Here is a 19,622-nt window from a genome sequence, read left to right as displayed (position 1 = left end):
AGAGTTGTAGTGTCTAATTATTACAGAAATACATTTGGTAAATGAAAACCACTCTCTAACATATGAATTCTAATCAGAAAATTCCATGAATTGTCAGCGTCAATAAAATTAATCATTGCCAGACATAATTGATTCAATCAGTTGTCATCTTACAAAATTAGCTCACAAAAGAAGAAAAAATTTAAATTAATGTAATAAATTTCCTTTAAGATACTATGACTTTATTTTTGATGCTGACATATATTTGTGAATATATACAGAATCTTAGAAGTATCTTAATACTTTAAGCATTTTCCCTAAAAAGTAGTAACAAATTTAAATGAAAGATTAAAGTTAAAGAGAAATGGTGGGTAGAGAAACTGTAAAGAAAGAAAACACAGTAAGAAAATCTAAATAAAAAGTGGATTTATTAAAGTGCTTTGGAATTATGCTTTCTCATTCAAATATGTAGTTATATAATTGATGGGCTTCAATATTTAAATAAAACATATTTTCATTCAAATAAATGAATAAAAACTATGTGTGTCTTGACAAATCAATAGACATGTAAGCTTCAGCACTCCATGTCATTACACTGAGCTGGATGGATATGATCATCATTTGCCCCAGTGACTTCTCTTTGTGGCTTCCTGGCTGCCTGCTCTTCCTCCTTCAAATCAGTTTTGCATTGGTATTGTTAGTATTTAAAATTGTTTTAATAAACTTTTAGGGTTAAAAAAAGATGTACTTAAGAATTTGTGCAATTGGAGGGCCAAATGACTATAAGCAGTAATCTCAAGGTACAACTTTGTAAATTCTGACTTAACTCAGGGTAAGTATGCTAACTCTGAAAATAATCACTCAAGTATTTGAAACAGAAGTGAGCTGTTGTCTAACTTATAGACTTCAGCATCTTTTAGAAAAACTATTGAAATCTTTCTGAGGTTATTAACCACAATTATTTGATCCACATAAAGAATCAGAAAAAAGCTCAGGTTTTCTTAAAAGCAAGTAGACTATATTCTGAAATTAAGTAATTCAAATAACCATCTTGATTTTAATAGTTCCTACATTATAAAATAACTTTCCTGTAGTGCTAATTTTTTTCATAAATTATTTGTCCTTGGAACAAGGACTATTTGAAGAAAAACTTCTCCTTTCAAAGTCTAGTAGAAATTGCAGTAATTGGAGAAATGAATTTTTGTATAGTTTGCTAACATAATATATTTATTACAGAAGCTTTAAATCTCAAAAGAGCTATTTAACTGTTTTTTGCTACAAGCTGTCATCATACATGAGATGTAAGAGATGGCATGCAGCAATAAAAGTAAATATTCATGGAACATCTCAGACAAGACAAATATATACCAGCTTTTGCCATTCTTGTCGAGAAGAAAGTTTCTCTTCTTCTGTCTGGGGTTAATTTTTTGCAGGCAGAGTTCTCCTAGGGCAATTTATTATATTTTGTCCTAGTCCATTCAGTCTGTTAGGACAAAATGCCATAAGCTGGACCTCTTATAAACAAGACATTTATTTTTCACAGTTCTTGAGGCTTAAAAGTCCACTATCAAGGTGCTAGCAGAATCAGTGTTTGGTGAGAGCCCATTTCTCTTCGAAGACAAAAGCAGCTCTTGAAAATCTCTTTTGTAAGGTTATGAATATCATCCATGAAGGCTCCACTTTCAGAGACCAAATTCCCCAAAAGTCCCACCTCCTAATATGTTCACTTTGAAGATTAGGATTTCAACATATGAATTTGGATGACAGGCACAAGCTTTCATACCACTGCAGCTCTTTCGCCTATACATTTATTCTTTTTTTCTTGATGTAATCTGATATGAAAGATCCTTCAAACACATAGGTTGTTTTCATTTGAATGAATGATCTATAATCTTGACTTAGATTTCTCATCTCTTGTTTCTCTTTGACTACTGCAAAAATCTGTCCTCTGCTGTTATCACTCCGCTGAAACTGTTCTTGCTAATATCACCAAAGATGCTCTACAGAGCCTTACCCTTTATTCTTTATATGAGTAACATTCCATACTTTTCGCCTATTTCTGAAATTCTTATGTCCTTGCTTTTTCTGATATCACTGCTTTCATCTTCTAACTAAGATAAATTACTTTTCAGCTTATTGTATCAATTCCTTGGTTCATTCTGATGTCCATCTTTAGTCTGGTATTTTCATTCACCACCTCAAATTGAATCCCAGCTTTTTAATGATCATCTATAAGTTAATGATTTTCAAATTGATCCTCCATCCCAGAATATTCCTCTGAGCTCAATTTATATATCCAAATGCCTATTGAGAACCTTTCCTTTTATGTTCCAGATATCTTAAACAAACATCTGAAAACTTCATTAATGGTTCTCACCCAAATTAGTGTTCTTTTCACATCATATTAGCACACTGAGGATGTCAACACATTCTTTCTTCCCTACAAACTCACCTTTCAGGAACCTCTCCCTAATCTCCTTTTAGAATCTGGCTCCCATGGTCCTTTACTGAGTAGGCAGCAGATCCCATTGTCTCATTTCCTGAGAACAGCCAAATCAGTTTTGTCTTTATCTTCAATTTGAAGTTGGGAAATAAAATGTGGTATTGGCTTTCAGATCTGAATTAGGACAATTATATTGCATGGTTTTATCTGGGCTGTGTTCTCTAAGGATCAAGCAAGAAAAAGCTACTTTGAAAAACATTCAAAAAGCAAAAGCCAATGTAAGGAGAGTGGCATAAATGTGCTACACAAGATAGAATTACCTGCTGTGTTTCCTTAAAAAGTGAAAAAGATTGAGAGAGTGGCTGTCTTAATCCTAATAAGTAAGACTTCAGTTCCTCTGTGCATCCTTACTTTGGGTTACTGGAGAGTCCTACATAGTTTGAGGACATTATGATTCAGATATTCAGGAGTCAATAAGTTTACTTTTAAATATGATCTAATTTGTCATCAAGCCTTATGAATACTAACTCTTCATCAATTCTTGAATCTGATCATTTCTAGAACTCATAGTCATGCTCTCTTTTTTCTCATCTAAGCTACAATAGCTGTCTTTAGGGAGTTTTTTGTTTTTAATTCACCCTCAGCCATCCCTTCAATTTCCACACTGACGTGGGAACAATTCTTCTAAGGTAGAAATCCTTACATATTATATTTCTGCATAAAGCCAATTAATAGCTCATTAATGGTTATCAAAGTAAAATCTCTTAGTAAGAATGTAAACTACTCAATGTCCAGAGCCAGCTCCACCTCACCTTTTCCTGAGGGTTTACTGTCATACCTTTTGCCTGATACAACCTTCTAGAACTTTTTATTTAGCCCATTTGTACTTAACTTTTCAGGCATAATTGAATATTTGTAAACTTTCCATTCCTTATCAAGTAGTTCTTTATTTTTTTCTATGAAATACATACACACAGACACACACACATTTATTCTACTTTATTTCATGTATTGATTTAAAAGCCTTTCCTTCATTCCAGAATATGAGATATTTAATGATTAAAATGCTTTATCATTGATGTAATATTTTTATTGTGATTGGCTTAAACACAAGAAGTTTAGGTACATCTGGTTTCAGGCATATAATGATTGACTGTTGTCCTATGTGTGAGTCAATAATCTAGTTCAATTACTCTTCAAGAAAGAAGGCAATTTTAGAATTATTGTAATTCATCCTCAATCTCATTTAATGTCAAGAAGCTTCAAATTCTGAAACATTACTACATTTCATTAGATCCATAATTTATTTTTTGCTACTCAAATTCTATAACTACTTTTAAAACAAACTTCTTTTCCCTAAGTATAAGTGAATCTTATTTGTTTCCAGAAGAACTGAGAAAAGGAGGCAGTGTGGCTAAGCTGATTCCTTTTTCTCTGTTCCTTCATAAAGTATTAAAAAGGTAGCTTGTAGTCTTTGTATATAATTTTTCATTCATATATAATTTGTGTTTGAAATAAGTGACCTACAAATTATTTTCTAATTTTAAATTTCCATTCCTAATGTATTTGAGAGGTTCTAAATATGAAAAATTGATTAATTTTATAAATTGTTATTGACTAGTATGTATACTTATATGACTTTTCAAAGTCATATATTACTTTTAACATAAGAGCAAATAATGTATTTACTCCTCTATTTTGATGCACCTGGAGTGATTACTGTTTATTGCTATCATATTTATTTCAAATATAAGAAAAATTTGTTCTCAAGGGTTGTGTCTGGCTGTGACAAAGTTGAATGGAAGAAATTACACATATATTAGAAAAGGAAGATAAATTTCACAACTCAAAAATAAAAAAAAAGCAGGAGTCTATTTTATTTTAAAATAGAATTTAATCTTGGAGTTAAAATTGTAAGCATATATTAATTTCCCATTCTTAGGCTGCAAATATCATGAAACATTTTTGTAATAGTATAACACACATAGAAAAATGTAGGGTCTATATATTGAAATGATGATAAATGTCAATTTTCTGATTATAATTCTGAGTAAACAGAGATATAGTGAAAGTAAATGTCAGATTTGATAGAGAAATTCCTTGTTCGGTTGTAGTTAAGCTTAATGGATATGTTCCAAGAATGTTTCATCATCAGTTCATGCTGATAAAACCTGACACAAAAACACTACCTGAAACAGAAAATGGCAAAAATCATCAGTTCACCTTTCATAATGAAAATCATGATTATTAAATATTAAAGAAATATAGTTTTCTTCTAATCTTGGATTGCAGCTTTATGAAGTCAAATATCCCATGTCATCCTTTCTTCAGCTATTAGTTTATATAGAATAAAACAGAAGCATATTGAGAAGGTAAATATGCTATGCCCAATTGAATCCTCTGTTTCATGTAAATTTTATGTATCTAACCATATGGCTATATTAAATTCTAAAATAATATAGGAGAAACTGAGGTGTTTAAAATTGCAAAATAAACAATTGCAGCAGGCTGTTCTATTCCCTTCTATATTGCAACACTTAAAAGGTAATTGAAAGGATTATTAAATTCAGTAGGAGAAAAGACAAAAATTAAGAAAGTATTCACATTCACTACATTAGAAAAAGGTCACATATAAATCTGATCTACATAGAATATGAGACACTGAATTTGCTGACTGGATCATAGCTCAAACTAAGGGCACATTTTTAGCACATTGTGAATGACGTTCAAATGTGATCCTTTCCAAAATTTACCAACTTTGTTCATGTCTAGGATTCACTCTCTTGGGCTCCATTCATTACTGTTACCTTTCAATTCCAGCATTTGCTTCTTAGTGCATGCCACAGCATCGATACACTGCACTAAAGCAAAGAAAAATAGCAAATAGATCCCATTGGGATAGATTCCATCCTTGAAAGTCAAAGAAAAGTACAAAAAAGAAAGTACCCGTGAGTTCATATATCACAAAAAAGGAATGTTTTCAAGGCAAGTAAAATTAGTTTTTAAGAAATAGTTATCACTTGGTATGAACATTGGCCATATGATGGTAAAATTGTCTTGCATAGTTTTACAAAGAAGACTTTTTTCACATTCACATAAAATAGTCTGTGTATAGCCACACTACACATACTGTTTTCCTTCCTTAACATTTGAGGTTTCACTGTAAATTCCAATGGGGACATTTTCTGCAAATTTTTACAAGAGCTTTTTTCATAACTATTAGAAAAGGTGAGTACCTAATTCTTCAGTTGTACATAGAGTTACTCCTCTATTGTTTTGCTGAAAATGCAGGTCTACATTTCACCTGTGAAGGAGTATTTGCTTACTAAGGATACATCAGGAGTTATAAAATACCATAATCAGGAAAGAGGAGTTGCTTGCAGTAATAATAAAACACAATAAGCAGAAATTAGTTCACAGACTCAAGGAATCTATCTCAGCTCACTAATAATTTTCTAAATGAATGAGTAAGTGTAATATTAGATAATTCAAAGTTTCCAAGATGAGGTTACTAGAAAAAAAACTACACTATTCTCATTCACTGCCTCAAAACAAATGTCCTTCTCAAAATTAGTAAGATTTTTACAATTTAAATTATGAGTATTTTTACATCATGGACAAAGTTAGGATAAAAAATGATTCTGCCATTCAATAAATTGAAAAATAGCCCCTTAATGTGTTATATAGATCCATTATAGGTGCTTGGTGGAATTTACATGTTTTACACAATTCTCCTTCTCTTTTTTATAAATCATCCATTTATCCACATGTAACTGAAAGGGTACAAAATAATTATTTCTGTGGAATATAAGAAGTGCATTTGGAAATAAGGAATTAGTGTTTGTTTAAAAAGGCACTTCTAGACAACATATAGTGATTGTTTAAATAGTTTTAAGTAATTATTAACTTATAATTTGTCTTCAAGCTTTGATTTCACCACTTTTCTTTTTCTTTGCAGATATACTGCCCCTTTTAGTGTAACTGAAAACTGGACAGCCATAACATAGTCCAGAGAATGAAATCAATATCAGGAGGAACCTAATCCTGAAGCACACTGCTTATAAAGTTGAATCAATTAATGCACTCACTCATTCATCATTCATTCATTCACTCATTCATTTAATTTAGTGCAAGTATTTTCACATTTTTGGCTACATTGTTCATCAGTGCAATAAGAATCAAAAGTCATGATTTTCCCCCAGAAAATGTGTAAATCCTCAACTTTGTCAAATTATAATTAATGCTGACCACATATATTTGAAAATTATAGAAAAAGACTGCAATCACACTTAAATTTTCACAATTATTTACTATGTAAGTTTTCTTTAGTTCCTAAACCGTTTCTAGGAAATCCAATGTAAAATTTCTAACACGTTCCCGCAATATGTATGTCTTCACATCAACTCTTCAATAATCTATATTTTGTCTTAAAACTGCTCCAATTTTATAGGCTAGGGATGCAGCTCAGTGGTAGTGCTTGTCTAGCATGACCAAGGCCCTGGATTGGATCCTAGCATAACACACACACAAAATGTCCCAATTTTATAATAGTAACCAATATGCTAAAACGTGCCCAACTAAAACCAAAATGTGATAATATTTTGCTTATGTTTTTAGCATATCTATGCAGAAAAAAGCCGTAACAGATGGAAAACAGTTTAAATTAATGTCGACATATAAATTTACTTTAGAGAAAGTGAAAAATATTGCATAGAAATGTAATGCAATCAAAAGAAAACTGTTTAAAAATAATTTGGTACAAGTATAAATGTTAATGGGGACTTTAATAAAATAGTGGAGAAAGTTGTTAAAATAAATATTTAATAATGTTTATGTTATCATTTTCATATTGTTGAATTTTTGCTTTCAAAATATATTTTAATTTTATAGCAACTAATATAACCCATTCTTTATTTTCCACCCAAGGGTTCTAGTTACCTCAGTAATGGTCATGGTACATTGTATATAGTAAGAAGTGTGAGAGACAAGGCTGAATTGAGCAATATTTAAGAATGTTGCCTGGATCATATACTTTTAAGGGTAGATCTCTTCAAGGGGAGGTTTTGTAAGGCACCAGCACAAATACTCCTCAAAACATTTTAAAGGTGAATGATGTCTGAACAGAGCAATGTGAGTATTCAAAATTTTGCTATTAATATAAAGAAAAATAAAAATATTAGTAGAGTGGTTTAGGTTTCTTCCTAAGATCTAAGTCACACTTTTGTGAATGTATTTTCCTAAGTAAAAATAGATTGAGATGCTGGATTATTTTTTATATACTTTCAATGAAATTATGATTCATGATTTGAAGTAGACTACTTTTAATGTCTGGTTTATAGACAGAGTCATTAAAACCTCTCAACTAACCCCAAATCTTAGTACTCTAATTTCCCATTTATGCACACAAGAAACCTAAGGGGTCAGATCCAAGTTAAATGACTTTCATAAGTAATAGTTTAAATTTCAGAGCCAAGATTCAAACCCAGGTCCATTTTATTCCAAAATATGGTTCAATGGTACCCTGAATGCAGTAAAGGGTTTTGTCCAGGTATCTCACAGGCAAGTCCTCTTCCAAGATAGTGCAAATAAACATAGGGAACACAAATCAGAAGTTGAAAGCAACAGAGAAACTACTTTTGGAGTTAATGAGGGGTGCTTCCAGAAGTCTCACAAAAGAAGACTCTTGAGTTTAATAATGGACTAGAGTAGTGAAATAAAGCAAGATCACAATGTAACAACTTACTTGTTGGCCTGCTACATCTACTAGAAACTAAATTTTACTACAAGGGACAGAGGTCAAGAAAATCATGGTCAGCTTCTCATTTTAGTTGTCATACAGGTTATTAGCTAAAAAATAAAAGCAGGTTCCTAATGAATTTCCATAGCAAGTACAAAACTGCCATCACAGAAATAAAGGCAATCTTGTGGAGAAAAATTATTTGGTGACATACATTCATGTAAAAGATTTCCTTTCATTCTTTGGCCATAATACCCTGAACTTAAATGCACAGAACTTTGACACTAAGCTAGCCAAACAACTGCAGTTAGTTAAGGAACCAGAACAACTATGCATGGCAAATCTGAGGAAAAAACAGTCTCTAAGTCTTCTCTCCAAGCAGGCCACAACTCAAGGGGAAAAGAACCTGGGAAGAGATAAGAGGCAAATTGTCTAATCACGCCTTAGAAATTTATGTTAAAAATGGTTCCAAAAGAAATTATATTCATTCATTCATTTTGATGAAACGTATCAAAAATAATTTAAATCAAGTACATTGAAATAAATTCTTAGTTCTAACCTCTGAGGGGTTATATTTCAGAAAGCCCAGTGCTGTGTCTCAACTGTGTGAGAGTGTCACATTACTGCCCACTTGTGGTCACCTGCCTGAAATTCAGAGACAGGTCATGGAGACAAATTAACATTAGAAAATGGAATCTGTAAAAAATAAATAAATAAACAAATAACTAAAATTAAAAACAAGAACTTTGTTGTATAGTTCACCATCAGGTTCTTAATAGAAGCATGTTAAAGACTTGCGTATAACATATTTCCATCTAGTATGATTTGGTTTATCTAGTAATATTCTTAAACCAAGTCATAATAGCAATGATTCTGACTTTTTAAGATGATTATTTCATGACTAGTTTGATTTTAGAATAAAGGTTCAAGATCAAGTGGAAATTTTCCTAAAATGAAATGGATACACAAATACATGTTTGAAAACTGTGTGTTCAATGGTTAAAAATAGTTTTGAATAATCATTTAGTAGCATTCAAAGAATATATTAAGGAAAGTCTAAAAAGATTTTCAATTCTGTATGCAAGGTTAAGTTTCTCATATTTATACATTTTACTGGATGCTCTACTTTTTAGAAATTAAGTTGTCTTCATATTTTGAGGTAGGTATATGGGTAGGTCACTCACACTTCAGTTTGAAATAAAGTGATAAGCTTAATTAGATCCATCTAATGTGACAAAGGAAGTGTTGCAAGGAAGTGTTCTCAGTAATGTCATTCTTCTCCAAGTTAGATAGTTCTAGATTAAATGATGTAGTTTGGTAACTAAATACAAAGACCAGACAAATATGGGGATTTCTTTGTTAGGATATAAGCAAGTAAGCAAGAAAAATATGGTTATAAAAGATAAAAATTATTTCTACTGACAATATTGTTTAAGAATTGCCCTTTTCGTCCAACACCATTAATCTTTGAAATAATTTCCTTTCTTTGAGTTCTCTCTAGAAGTCCCTGTTTAGGGACTATTTGTGCTTCAGAAACTGACCTTTAAAAATCAACTTTTATTAGTAAAACAAAAGAATCCCATCCAGCAACTTATTGAGTTCTCAATGCCAGTTCCAGTTTTCACTAGAAAGTCCTTGATCTCTTTTAGTGCAACACTGCCATGATCTATAAAGATTGAAGTTTGTAACAAAGATACAGGAAGAAGGCAAATGTGTTTTATAAAACTCAAGCAAAAACTCAAGAAATAACAAAATATGAGAAACTCTTCTTTATCTCAGAAGTATGTTAAATAATAAATAAATTTGATTTTTTTGCCCTAAAGTACATAGTGATAAATTTTTACCTATGCATGACAGATACACTCCAGACCTTCAATTCTGTTTAGAAGTTAGCGGAATCATGCTTTTAGTAACATCTAGCTGCCAAAATACACTGTTTTCACAGATTTCATGGTCCAGTGCATTAGCAACATGATCTTAATCAGATCTTTTTACACATTTCAAAACAATGTAGGGCACAACTATGATGGTAGTAATTAAAGAAAATGTTAACGTTTGGATATTATTTATTTTGTTTTAACTCATTTTTATAATATTAGTTCATCATTCCAAAAATTTTTATTTCTTCCCTTCTTTGTATCATTTTCTAGTTTTTAGTTAACAAAGAACATTGTATTACATTGGTAAAAAAAGAAAAATCTAAGGCTGGCCACTCAATAGTGATTCTTCACCAGAAAATCGAGAGATATGTTCAATTTAAAATAAGCTTCTTAAAATATACATGAAACAAAAGAATGAATTAAAGTGATAACTCACCACATGCTTCAATCCACAGAAATAAGAAATTTCATCAGACCTGTAGTTATTAATACCAAACTTTAGAGATCTTGTCTCTCACTAACTTAGAAGAAACGCTAATGAGAAATAACAATACACATAGAAAATAAGGAATTAAGAAATTAAATACTGTTTGATTCAACATATTAACCAAAAAATTCATATTTATATTTGCCTGAAATTAGCAAAACACTTATTTAAAAAACACACATTATTAGGGAAAATAGGATGTCCAACATTGATGACAACCAATCCTTAGAAAAATTACTTTGGAGCTGACAGAAAGTTGACAATAATTTTTAAATGATTTGGTTCAAACTGAATCTGGGGAAGAATTAAGAAAGTCAGGACAAGTAGTCTATTGAGGAAATAAGCTCAAATTAAATTATCTATTGAAAAAAAATTCTCTTCATATGCTATGTGAAAGCCCTAAGAATCTTATTCTACAAGAAATTGAACTGTTAAAAGTATACCAACTTCAGATTTGGCTGTAATTTAATAAGCAATAATTAAACAAGCAAACTGAATTACTGTTCTTAATAACTAGCTTTCAAAGCCCTCTCCCTCCCCAGAATTGAGTACAGGAAGGGAAGTTGATAAAAACACAAAATAAAAAGAATTCTGTGTTAGCACTGGCCTCCTTTGTGAAAGAGCATCCTGGTCTTTCCCTCAAAGTCCCCACCTTCTAAAACTAATGGTCTAACACAAAGCTTTCTTCTTCCTCCCTCTGCAAATTGTATCCAGCTTGCACAAGAGGAAAAGGAGCAAACATGGTACCTGGAGACTGAAAGACTCCTGGTCTTGGAAGACACTGTTTTCTAAAGATGAGATGAGCTGCTGAGACTAGAAGAGAGCACTTTCAAATGTAATGCTTAATCTATAGAAAGACCAAAGGAAATAGGACATTTCTATGAGCCTGGTAAGGCTAGAAACAAGAAAAGTTACGCATTAGAGACGCGTTGATTTCCACTTTCTCAAGCACACCACCCCTTGTCCCTCACAGCTTTAATTAACAGCATCCAAAGATGATAGTTAAATTTTGTCCTGTTCCCAGCTCTTACAGCTGGCTAAGCATGCTCTCTTCTCCCTTCTGTCCATGTACTAGAAAACGAAAACAAAAACAGAGGGTTTAAAAAAAAGAAAGAAAAGAAAACAAAGTCATTCAGCCCAGAGAAGCAAGTTTTGATTCAGTATTTCTGTGTGCACGTTGTTCCGACCCTTTGTGGAAACTGCACATCTTTATCTCCTAGGCTCTTAGCGGTTCCTGTCAGCTCAGCGGGAAAGGGTAGTAAGTGGGACAATCCTGAAGGAAAGAGGAGTCAACCCCCACATCTTAAAGTACTTGGAAGTGCTCACTTGGCTCTACCTGCAGTCCGGGCTAGTACAACTCCACTGCCCTCCAGTGAAGTCCCCAAAGCTGCCAAGTTTCAAGTGAAACCAGGATGGAAGCACTTTCTCTCCGGTGCCTTGGGAAATCTGTGGTCTCAGTTTGCTGTGGGTTCTGGCCGTGAGCTCCTGGAACGCTGAACTACCCACTTCGGAAAACAGAAAGCCACAAGACAAGCGCAGCTGGTTTTAGTGGAGACGCTCTTGGACTTCGGTGGTATTCGTTGGCGTACATGTCCCTGGTGCCCCTTTGGTTTATTTGTGTGGGATCTTAGACTTTGGTGCTCCAGCTCTCGAACTCGGGTCCCGCGCGGCACCCACTCCCGCCGAGAATCCCGGACCCGGTTGACCTGGACCCAGGCTGAGTAACTGGAATGGCAGCCCCAGCCAGACTCATCGGAAACAGAGCAGTGGGAAGGGTTGTGCGGATTCCTAAACCAAGTATTGGACCCCAGCAGGGATGAAGGGAAAGCGGAGGAGGGGAACAGAGGAAAGAAAGGAGATGGAAGCAGTTTCGACCTAAAACACTCTACTATTGAGCTCTTCTCTGAAAGAGACCGCTGTGCACATCCTCATTTTGCGTGGGTGCCCGTGCGCGCGCTTGGGTTGGTTAGTGGGAGTGCTTGAGTACGCGCGCCCTTGTGCACTCGCAGAGCAACAGTAAAGCCTGGCAGACCTCTATTGGTAGCAAAATCCGAGAGCGTCTTATCTATCCTAAAGAGATTACAAGTATGTGTCTTTACCATGTAGGCCGGGAAGAGCTCCTATTAGCCAGACTCGGGTTACGATCCCAAAGCTTCCATTCCCCTGGGATTCAGCCTGACGTTTTGCTCAGCAAAGATCTGAGCTCCGAGGGGAGGTGCGCACCGAGGTAGAAAATCACGTGCGGGCCAAGCCCTAAAAGAAAGGGTTCCACTGTTCCAGCTAAAAGAACCAGCATGATTTCTATCAGGGGTTTCCTACAAGGAAGCCTTTCCTTTACTTACTGCCTTATTGGGGCTACCGGGAGCGTCGATGGGGTAGGGGACAAAAATACCCCAGATGTCCTGATGGTCACCCGCAAAGCCAGGGAAGACCCTTTTGTCTCCCCACCGCCCTCCCCAGCGCGATCACGCACTGAAAAGCCCAGTCTTATCTCCTCTCCACCACACCTATTTTCTGCTTCATACCCTTCCCAAGTGCGGGTGACTTTAGAGACCAGGCCTGGTTTCACATATGATCAGCTGCAGTACTTTTTAAGATATGGTGCTGAGCTGATTCCCATATGTAAATGATCCTTTCAGAATCCGCTCCTATCTGATTATATTAAGCGAACTACCCACCGTCAACCAAGGGGACAGTGGAAGCCCTTTTCAAGTGACATGTCAGTAGCTCTCCAGCTCAGATTTTCCTGGCGGGTTTATAGCTAATGACTTTTTTCACTGCCGTTAGCAGTCATAGCCTATCCTGGCGACACTTCTTTATTCCGTAACCGCGGGGCAGTGGCGATCGGATCAGCAAATTTCTTTTTTCACTAGAGGTTAGGGACGCCGCTGGAAGTTCGCTTGGATCCTTCAGGTTTTCCACCGTTTCCCCTCCCCCTGCCTGCAACGCCCCCGCGCCTCCTCTGCCAGGGGATTTGTCCCCGCTGCCCTGGCCCTCTCCGCGCGCCGGCGGTAAATCGGCTCTCGGAACACGTACGACGCCGAGTCTCCAGGGCTGAGTGCAGCTAGGCAGCCGGGTCTGGGGTGTCTCCTGACTCTCGGAGTCTGGGCGGTGCGGTCGATCTCGTCACTGCAGCGAGGGCCGGGCTCACGGCCGCGCGCCCGCTGCCGCCGCCGCCTCCATGCTGCAGCGCGGAGCGCAGTTCCTCCAGGCCAAGCGGCCGCCGTTGCCCGAACGCACCACGGTGGGGAGCAGGTATACCCCGCCTTCCCGGACGGCGGCCGAAACCTTGGACTACAGCTCACCTCCTAGCGCCTGAGCTGCGGGCTCGCCGCTGCCCCGCGGCCCTCGGGCAAGGTGCCCACGGCGTGGTGTGCAGCGGCACGCAGGGAGGCGGTGAGCGTGTGCAGAGCTGCCGGAACCAAGGACTCTGTGTGTGTGTGTGTGTGTGTGTGTGTGTGTGTGCGTGCACGCGTATGTACGTGTGTTTGAGCGTGCTTTTCCATCTTCTCTTGAGGATATGAATGGCTTCGCAGATCGCTGCTCCCTGGGATTCTCGACTTTGGGGAGCTCCGGACTGTGAGCACAACCCACCCATATAATTCATTTTGCACGGTCGGTTTATATCAGGGGAAAAAAGCGCAACTGGACGGGGGTGGGGCAGACCAAGGAAATCTTCAGGAGAGAGGAAGAATTGAAAGACCTGAGAAGACTTTCATAACCTCCTTGTTGATTCTTTTCCCGGCAAGATTCTGGATGTTTGCTACCTTTTCAAGTCATGTTGGTGTCTCTCTAGTGTTTTGTGAGCCGCTGCGTGTGTGTGCGCGCGTGTGTATTTGTGCGCGTGTGTATGTGCGCGCGCCTATCTGGTGCATTTGACAGTCTTTTATCCAACTGCCCAGAAGCAAATGTGTTAACTCCATGCCCCGGTTCTCGAGGAGCGCCGGGGACGCCCAGACCCATTTTCCTGACTGGATTCGGAGCGACTGATGGGCTGTGGACCCAGGTGTGTGGATCACTTTACCTGGAGGCTTGGAAAACAGCAGTATTAACCAGCTTCCAGGTACATCACAAGGTCAAGAAAGGGTCTTGCAGTCGTCTTGTTTCCGTGCACCTAGACTTTCCTGTCTTGGCCAGAAGGATATATACGTTTCTGTCCACAGCATTTGAAGCCAAAAGTTCAGCCCTTCGAGCTGGTTTACTATACAAACAAGGTAACGAGGATTGCTTCTCAAACTGCTTAACGAAATCCCCAGCGCTTCCAAAGCCCTTTCCTGGCTCCCTACTCCCTACCAAAATGTCACCAGCTCTTGAATTACAAGGTTTTGGGTTGGAGAACTTAAAGGAAACGTGATAAAGAGCTATGCGAAAAGGAAACCGTTCTCTTTGCTTGCTGCCCCTGGTCTAGTGGGATTCGAAGTCGATCTTGAGAAGGACCAGTTCGCTCCGTGTTTTTCCCTCCTGGTGCGGTGTTGAGTGTGCGTGTGCAAGTGTGAGTGCGCGCGCGCACGGAGGAGAGTGTGTGAGTGTGTCTGTGTGTGCGTGCGCGGTTGCCCTGCCTCTGCCCGCTCCCCAAGCGTGGAGCCGCGGGTTTCATGGGGCGATCCGCGCGGGTCCCCCACCCAGCGCGACCTGCGGGCAGTGGTGGCAGTGGCAGGAGCCACCTTTCCGACTCCTTATGATGCGGGTGCTGAGCTATGGCAAAGGGCAGCGAAGTGACAAGCGAGACACGTTTAGGACTGTGAAAGCCACCTGGACCCACCTTGCTGGGATTGTACCTGCAGGCAGAAAGTCCTCCTACGACCGACCGTCTTTTCCCCTTGGGGCACCAGGTAACTAGCAAAAGACTGCTCCCCTCACCCAGTTTCCTTCTGGTCTTGTTTCCAGTGTCTTATCTGCATTGCAGGCTACTTTACTTATTAATGTTTTGAAAATCATTAGGAAGGGCTGGGTATCCAAGGGCGCCTGCTCAATGATGTGGTAATACAATTTCTACTAGATGGAATATAAATCTATACCTGAACACTTCATCTAGTAGTGAAATCTAAATGAATGTGGATATGCTCCACCCTAAGAATGTTTTTTGAGAACTAGGTTTATGGAACCTGGCTGAAGGTGACAGAGATTAAAATTTCGTGTTTCCTTTAGGGTATGGTTGTCATGGACCATTTGGTATCCAACCCTCCCAGACTGTGGGTGAGAGAGGGTGTTTGGTTTCCACCCATCTTTTCAACCACTGATCATTTTTTGACTCCTGTCTTTCTCTAGTGCCAGGTTGTTTTCCTTTCCTTGTGGACAAGCTGGCAAGAACCTTTTAGTAGTTGTAAATTACGCATCTGAAGACTTTGATCTGAAATGGAGTTTTCTTGGAACTTGGTTACATGGAAGGGAATTGATTGTCATGGGTGTGTGTTGAGATATGGTGTTTAACTGCTGGGGTTTGCTGTCATATGGCAGTATAAATTAATGCAAGAAGTCATTTTATGTATAGGAGCATGAGGCCAAAACCCTAACCACCACCCAGCACCATCCCAGGCTGAACGATGTGGTGGAAAAGGGTTTGTGTCCTCCTGTGTTCGTTGTTTGTATGTAATAGGCGTTTTGAAAATTCTTTCCAGTGCTTTGATATACACGGAGCAGGTTGGATTTGCGACTTTCTAATTAACATATTGGGTCTGATATGTTAAAATGGAGATTCCCATGACCTGCTGAGGCAGAATAAATGTAGTTAACTTTCAAAGCCCCTTACTCTCACACGTTATTTCTCTCATTTCCTTTCCCCATCAACTCTACTATCCGTCCTCTACAGAAAATTTCACTCCCTTCTCGAGGGCATTAGAATTAGCAAGATAAAGCTCTTCCAAAGTAGTCTCATCAATGTTTTATTCCATAGTGAAGACAGTCTGAATAATTCAACCAAGGAGTGCTCATTTGTCTCCCTCGCGCCTTTGGGAGCTGCCTGCTGACTGCACTCCGCTGAGGTTTGGCCCGACAGAGGCTGTGACTCGGATTGCTCTGGCGGAAGGGGGTCCCTTTGCTAAAGCTGCTTAGGAAGTGTAGGGGAGCTGCATGATTTCCTTCCACTCGCTGCATTTCTATAGATAGACATATGATGGCATTTGCAGACTACATGCTGGCCGGTAGCTGCTCTAGCTGTCCCTGCGCGCTGACGTCCCCAATTCCGCCTCTGGATTCTGGGCTCAGCTGCTGCTGCAGCCCTCGCAGGCTGGTGGTGCTACAAGGCCATGTATGCAGCGGGCTTTGGGGGCTGGGCACTGCCACTGCAGCTGCTATGTCGGCTTTGATACTTTCTTGGGGCGGGGCAGGAGATCTCAATGGTCCCCATGGCAGCCAGCAGGCGCATCATGGCCAAGGTGGTTCCCTGGATATGAGAGAAGAGAGGTGGTAAGGGCTTGTGGAGGGCGGTGGCGTCTGCCTTCCTATGCCTGCAAAACCTCACTCCCCAACCCCCCTCTCTTCCTAGATGAATATTGAAGAACATGGAATGAAAGGTGGCTACATAAATTCCTTGATATATCTCAATGGTTTATCAGGGTTAAAAATCGAAAGCCAAAATGTGTACTTTCTAGATTTTCATTTGTTCTTCTTTCTCCTCTCCTCTCATGCTCTCTTGGGTTTGAGCATGTCATTTACACCCTGTTTTGCCTTTAGTTGCAACACTACTGCAAAATCTACTACTACTACTGAATAAGCATGAGGAAGATGAGGGACACTTTTCAGACAGGGTAGTGTGCAACTTTTAGAATAAAAGATACAGAGGGTAACTCAACTTTAAAAGCAAAACAGGTTCACATTCCACCCTCTGAGGATTCAGGTGAAAAAGACAGTATTTTCTGCATTGAAAAGTGCAGATAAACAAAATAAACTAAAAATAACTGCAGACTTGGGAAGAATTAGGAGAGGATTTTTTTTTCCAATTCTCTTTTCTTCTTTTTCTTTTGCTCTTTTAGTGAAATTGTTTGTAATTCCTCTGTCACACAGAAAATCCTAGGCAGAAAGCTGACTTCTGTATGCTTAAACATCTAACAAGTACAAGCCTTTAGTCTCTCAATTTACCTAGAATATTATTGCATTAAAAATAGCATACTCATAATATTAGTAGATAAGTCATCTACTATCTAGGGGGCGACCAAGACAAAAAGGAATGCTCTGGAGCATATAGGTACTTGAAAAAATATGGTGTTTCCCCATCTTCCTCATTTCACTTCTTCCTGGCCTTTCCTCACTATGGATTCTGTGTTTCTCAAGTTAAAACTTGTTCATGTTCTTTTCCTCAGAGAAGGCAAAATGAATATTTTAAATGTGATGTTGAATGCTCAGAAGCCTAAACATAATGATGTGATTCAGGCTTAAAAATGTAATTAATTGGTGAAGTTGTAGTTAGGTTAAATGGCATAACCAAATAGAGCTCCTAACAGATGTATACAGGCTCCTGTATACATGTGTATTTTTTTAAAAAGAAGAGTTAAAAATGGAGGTTTCCCTACTCTTCCTTTCCCTGTCTGGAGAGATGGAGAGGGTTTAGGTCAGTTTGGAGATATGAGTCCACTTCCCTTGTTAGGCAGTATACATAGATAGAGCTAGTGTGGTTTACTGATGGGTTAAGACAGGCACTTATTGATAGAAAATTTCCTGGAAAAATCTTCCTTCCTTTGGTCACTATTAACAGGAAAAGAACAATAGGAAAGTCAGAACATGCATAGGAACAGACATGAGCAGATAATCAGGTAGAAAGAAGTTGTCATTTGATTCCCCTCCCCTAGATGATCTTTTTTAGTCATTTTTACCTGTATTCTTTTGAAGAGGAGAATGACCTTGAGCAACACCAGTACACTGTGTTTCATGAACCTTTATCCTTCCTTCAAATATGTAATGTATGTATAAATATACAGACACAGTTCAGATTTTGAAATATGAGGTTCATCTGCTGATTTGTTAAGAGAGGAGTTCATCAATGCATATATCTGACTAATACCAGCCAGAGGTAATTTCTTTCCTTTTTCTCAAGAGAGACGGCAAAAGCTGTGGTCATCTGAGGGAGAATTGCCCCACCCTAATTCCTTCTTTAACTATTATTTTTCTTTTCCTTTATTAAATGAGTTCTTTGTGTTAAAACATATGCCGGTTATGACGTTGCTATTTGAATTATTGTCATATGTTATGTCCACTTTTCATATTTTCGTGGGTGAACACCATTTCCATTTGTCCATTTAAACCAGTACTGACTGTTTCCTCTTGCTGCTTGAAGCACTTTTGGCTTAGTAGTTTTGTTGAGTTTTCTAGCCAGTGAAATTAGGATCTTGCTTTCTGCTGATACTATTGCTGCATTATTATGTGGTTAGGAAGAAATATTAGCAGTTCTCTCACAATGTTTTTGTCTGCATATGAAACTACTACATAACAACTACTCATTTATTCAAAGAAATAAAGAACATTGCTAGTATTTTTGCTAATATTAAGGTAAGAGGAAGAAAGCTACTTAAAACTCTCTAAAGATTAACTAGATAAATTATTATATTATTGAAGTGATTTTATTTTCTGTTTGCTCAGGAATGGAACACATTGGCATTACTTTCAGGGACTTTTTTTGTGTGGTATGGTATAATCAGTTCTAAGATTTATGCTTTCGTGAAGAGTAAAGATTCAAATTTAGGCCTCATAGATGTACATGACTAATGGGTAATTTTGCTAAACCATTCCAGTGGCACACATGTGCACAGCTCTACCTTTTCAATAAACCTTGAGAATGAGTCTTCTTACTCTATTTTTAAAGCTCACAATTTTATTCATGTGGCATTCTTCAATCATTGAGGACTATTTAGAACCTAAGGCAGTATAATTTGCTCATTACATGGGGGATCCATGGTGAAATTAAAGAGTGCTACATTTATAATTATTGAAACTCTTCTGGTTAGAGGTGAACCACTTATATTATACTCTCTCACAATAAATTGTATGGTTTTGTGAAACTCCTAATAAGTACAACAAGAAATAAACAAATTTAATTCAGAGATAGCTATTGCTACTTTTAAGCCTTTTAAACATGGTATACAGATAGATACTGTTCTGACAGAA

The 19,622-nt window shown here is 37.7% G+C and overlaps 1 protein-coding gene across 10 annotated transcripts in view; it reads left to right on the top strand.

The window, feature by feature from the left end:
• The first annotated feature begins 13,726 nt into the window (after positions 1–13,726).
• The window catches only part of Lrfn5 (leucine rich repeat and fibronectin type III domain containing 5), a 265,744-nt gene continuing 259,848 nt past the window's right edge, over positions 13,727–19,622 (top strand). For 3 of the 10 annotated variants that reach the window (XM_074068076.1, XM_074068077.1, XM_074068079.1), the window contains exon 1: positions 13,754–15,358. The gene's annotated coding sequence lies outside the window, so the exon portion shown is untranslated. Of the gene's footprint in view, positions 15,359–19,622 lie in introns of all 10 variants that reach the window. The other 7 variants (XR_012446175.1, XM_074068086.1, XM_074068083.1 and 4 more) reach the window with 5 other exon arrangements.

The sequence above is a fragment of the Castor canadensis genome, chromosome 3, assembly GCF_047511655.1.
Source record: "Castor canadensis chromosome 3, mCasCan1.hap1v2, whole genome shotgun sequence".
Lineage (NCBI taxonomy): Eukaryota > Metazoa > Chordata > Mammalia > Rodentia > Castoridae > Castor > Castor canadensis.
Note: the sequence above shows the minus strand (reverse complement) of the source record. Positions and strands in the feature narration are given on the sequence as shown.